The 4,852-nt window shown below is 37.1% G+C and overlaps 1 pseudogene; it reads left to right on the top strand.

The window, feature by feature from the left end:
* The first annotated feature begins 486 nt into the window (after positions 1–486).
* Positions 487–2,401, top strand: LOC123231170 (annotated as a pseudogene).
* Positions 2,402–4,852: the final 2,451 nt, after the last annotated feature.

The raw sequence follows: 4,852 nt of genomic DNA, 5'->3' as shown, positions 1-4,852 counted from the left end.
TATAGAAATACTATTGATTTTTGAGGCTTTATTTTTCATCCTGCAATTCTGAAGATATTAATTATCTCAGTTATTATTTTTGCTGATTCCTTAGGACTTTTCAATAAACCAAGATATCATAAGTAAATGAAGATAGTTTTGTCTCCTTTTACACTATTTTTATACTTTTAATTTCTTATCTTGTCTTATTTCTATTGTTAACATTTCCAGAATACACCAAATAGTAGGGAAAGAGGGCACCCTTACTTCAGTCCAATATTTATTAGAAAATGTCCAAGTATATCCTCATTGTATATAATATTCACATTTAGTTTTAGATAGATGCTTTTCATGATATTAAAACAGATCTCTCTATGCCTTTTGTCAAAGGATTTTTTAACCAATTGAAATGATCATGTAATTTTATATGTTTTGGTTTTTAATATGATTAATTATGGACTCAGTGCAGCAGCAGCCCTTCTTTCTTCATAATGGTCATCTACGACCTGTGACGCCTCAGCAAACATGTCAAAGGGACCTGTAGTTGGCATTAATCTTGGCACCACTTACTCCTGTGTGGTTCTCCCACATGGGAAAGTGGAGATCATTGCTAATGACCAAGGAAATAGGGCCACCCCCAGCCATGTCGCCTTACTGACACAGAATGTTTAATCGGTGATGCTGCAAAGAATCAAATTGCAATGAACTCCACCAACACAGTCTTTGATGCCAAATGTCTGATTGGTCACAGATTTGATGATGCAGTTGTGCAGTCAGACATGAAGCAGTGGCCTTTCTCAGTGGTCCAAGTGTCCAAGTGGAGTACAAAGGGGAGATCAAAAGTTTTTATCCAGAAGTATCATCTATGGTCTTGACCAAGATGAAAGAAATTGCTGAATTTTACCTTGGGAAGACTGTCACAAAGGCTGTTATCACAGCATCAGCCTACTTCAACGATTCCCAACAACAAGCCACTGAAGATGCTAGAACCATCGCTGGTCTCAGTATGCTCTGAATCATCAATGAGCCGACTGTTTCTGCTATTTCTTATGGCTTGGACAAAAAGGTTGGTGCTAAGAGAAATGTGTTGACCTTTTACCTTGGCGGTGGTACCTTCGATGTCTCTATCCTTACCATTGAGGATGGCATCTTTAAAGTCAATTCTACAGTTGGGGATACCCACTTAGGTGGTGAGGACTTTGACAACCACATGGTCAACCATGTCATTGCTGAGTTCAAGCGAAAGCACAAGAAGGACATCAGTGAGAACAAGAGGGCTGTCTGCACACCACTTCTGAACGTGTGAAGTGAACCCTCTCTTCCAGTACACAGGCCAGTATTGAGATTGATTCCCTCTGTGAAGGTATTGACTTCTCTACCTCTGTTACCTAGTCCCGTTTTGAAAAGCTGAATGTTGACCTCTTCCATGGCATGCTGGACCCCATGGAAAAGACTCTCAGAGATGCCAAGCTAGATAAGTTACAGATTCATGACATCCTCTTGGTGGGTGGTTCCACTTGAATCCCCAAAATCCAGAAGCTTCTGCATGTCTTCTTCAATTGCAAAGAGCTCAACAAGAGTATCAATCCTGATGAGGCTGTTGCCTATGGTGCAGCTATCCAGGCTGCCATCTTGTCTGGAGATAAATGTGAGAATCTGCAGGATTTGCTGCTGTTAGATGCCACTCCTCTTTCCCTTGGAATTGAAGCTGCTGGTGGAGTCATGACATTCTGATCAAAAGCAATACCATCATTTCCAACAAACAGATTCAGTCATTTACCATTTACTCTGACCATCAGCCTGGTGTGCTTATTCAGGTTTATGAAGGTGAGAGAACAATGACAAAGGATAACAACCTGCTTGGCAAGTTTGAGCTCACAGGAATCCCTCCTGCCCTGAGGGGTGTCCCTCAGATTGAAATTACATTTGATATTGATGTTAATGGCATCCTCAATGTCTCTGTTATGGATAAGAGCACAGGCAAGGAGAACAAGATCATCAACACCAATGACAAAGGTCGTCTGAGCAAAGAAGACATTGAGCACATGGTCCAGGAGACTGAGAAGTACAAGGCTGAAGATGAGAAACAGAAAGACAAGGTGTCTTCCAAGAATTCTCTTGAGTCTTATGCTTTCAACATGAAGGCAACGTTGAGGATGAGAAACTGCAAGGCAAAATTGGTGATGAAGACAAACAGAAGATCCTTGACAAATGCAATGAAATAATCAACTGGCTGGATAAGAACCAGACTGCTGAAAAGGAAGAATTTGAGCATCAACAGAGAGAATTGGAAAAAGTCTGCAACCCCATCATCACCAAACTGTACCAGAGTGCAGGGGGCATGCCTCGTGGGTTCCCAGGAAGTGGAGCAGCCCCATCTGGAGGTGCTTTTTCTGGGCCTACTATTGAAGAGGCTGACTAAACATACCAGAAGAAAAAATATTCCACCCAGCTTTCCAAAAATTGAAGGAGTCAAATTTGTAGCCAAGGCAGTAGCAGTTTAAAAGGAACATTTAAGTTACTATGTAAATCTGGGTATTCTGAATACTTCAATATATTCAGAGGGAGAAGTGAACATTGCACTTTATCAGTACTGCATAAAAACAAGTGGAAATGCAGTTCTTCTCCTGGAGAATAAAAATCTATTTAAAATTGGCACCATAAAAAAAAAAAAGATAAATCATGTTGTTTTTTCTAATGTTGGACCATCCCTGCATCCCTCCATTTAGTCATAATAAATGATTTCTTGGATAAATTATTGTAGTCTATTTGACAGGATTTTGTTTAAACTTTTTGAGTAAATATTCACTAATGATATTAGTTATCTTGCAGGGTTTTTTTCTGTATTTTTATCTTTCACCTGTTTGGGTATTAGGACTATATTTGTCTCATAAAAGAATTCTTGTAGGGTTCTTTCTCCATTTCTGAGGCTAATTTGTGAAAAACTAACTGTTCTTTAAAAATTTGCTAGAGTCCTCCTATTAATCCATCAAGACCAGATTCCCCACCCTCCTGCTTTGGTAGTTCTTTTATAACAAAATCTATCTCTTTTTTGTCTTCTAAGATTAAGTTTTTGAAGATATCCAGTTGGATTTATGATAGTTTGGGTATTTTATATTTTGAAAGTATTCCTCTATTTCTTTTGTGTTCTCAGTATGCTAGCATATATATGTTTTGATTATTCTTTTTTGTGTGGTTTTGCTGTGATTTCTCATGCTCATTTGTTTCTTGTTAATTTTATTTTCTGCTCCCTTATTTCCAGTGAGACTAGCTAAGAGTTTATGAATGTTATTGGTCTTTTTAAAGAACCAATTTTCAGTTCTGTTTATAATTTGTATCCTTTTTTGTTTCTAGTTGACCTATATTTAATGTTTCCTCTTTTGTGTTTATTTTTGCTTCATTTGTAGGCTTTACTTTTTTTTTAAATTTTTTTTAAACCCTTAACTTCTGTATATTGGCTCCTAGGTGGTAGAGTGGTAAGGGAGGGCAAAGGGGGTCAAGTGACTTGCCCAGGGTCACACATATGGGAAATGACAGATTTGAACCTAGGACCTCCCATCTCTAGGCCTGACTCTCAATCCACTGAGCTACCCGGCTGCCCCTAAAGGCTTTATTTTTAAATGCAGTTAATCTCTTTTTTGTTAATGTGTTTGTCAAAAAAATTTTACAGCAAATATATCTGATAAAGGTCTCATTTCTCAAATATATAGAGAACTAAATCAAATTTATAAAAATAAAAATCATTCTCTGATTGATAAATGGTCAAAGAAGAGGAACAAGCAGTTTTCAGATGAAAAAAATCAAAGTCATCTATGATCATATGAAAAAATTCTCTAAATCACCCTTACCAGTGATCATCTATCAGATAGGTCAATAAAACATAAAAGGAAAAAGATAAATGTTGGAGGGAATGTGGGAAAATTGGAGCACTAATACACTGTTGATGGAGTTGTGATTTGATCCAACCATTCTGGAGAGCACTTTGGAACTATGCTCAAAGGATTCTAAAACTGTGCATATCCTTTGATTAAGAATACCATTATTTGGTCTACACTCCAAAGAGATTTTTAAAAAGAGAGAGAGAAAAGAACCTACATGTACAAAAATATTTGTTGCAGCTCCTTTTATGGTAGTAAAGAATTGTAATTGAGGGATTGTCCATTAGTTGGGGAAAGGCTGAACAGGTTGTGGTGGATGATTGTGATAGAATGCAATGTAGTATAAGAAATGATGAGCAAGATGATTTCAGAAAAATCTGGAAAGCCTTACATGAACTAATGCAAAATGAAGTGAGCAGAACAAGAAGAACATTGCACCAAAATATTTTTTGATGAAGATCTGTGAATGACCTAATGATTCTTAGCAATGCAGTGATCCAAGATAATTCCAGAGACTCATAATGAAAAATGTCATCTACCCTCTGAGAAAACACTGATGGAGTCTGAATACAGACTGAAAAATACTAATTCCCCTTCCTTCCTTCCTTCCTTCCTTCCTTCCTTCCTTCCTTCCTTCCTTCCTTCCCCTTCTCTCTCTGTTTCTTCTTCCTCCTTTCTCCTCCTCCTCCTCCTCCTTCTTCTTCTTTCTTTCCCTCTCTTCCACAAAGTGACTAATACGGGGAAATGTTTTATATGATTGAACATGTAAAATCTATATCATATTGCTTAACATTTCAGGAAGGAGATGAGAGTGGGAGGGACCATGAAAAGGAGGGAGAAAATTTAGAATTAAAAAAAAATATGAATGTTTAAAAATTGTCTTACATGTAATTGGAGAAAAATAAAATATTTCTAAAAAACACAAGTCATAGTCAATGCTGGCTTATTGGACTTATATCCTTTAAAAAAACTTTATTATTTTAATTGAAAAAATA

This window comes from Gracilinanus agilis, chromosome 1 (assembly GCF_016433145.1).
Source record: "Gracilinanus agilis isolate LMUSP501 chromosome 1, AgileGrace, whole genome shotgun sequence".
NCBI lineage: Eukaryota > Metazoa > Chordata > Mammalia > Didelphimorphia > Didelphidae > Gracilinanus > Gracilinanus agilis.
The sequence above is the reverse complement of the archived record's forward strand: the minus strand, read 5'-3'. Positions and strand labels throughout refer to the sequence as shown.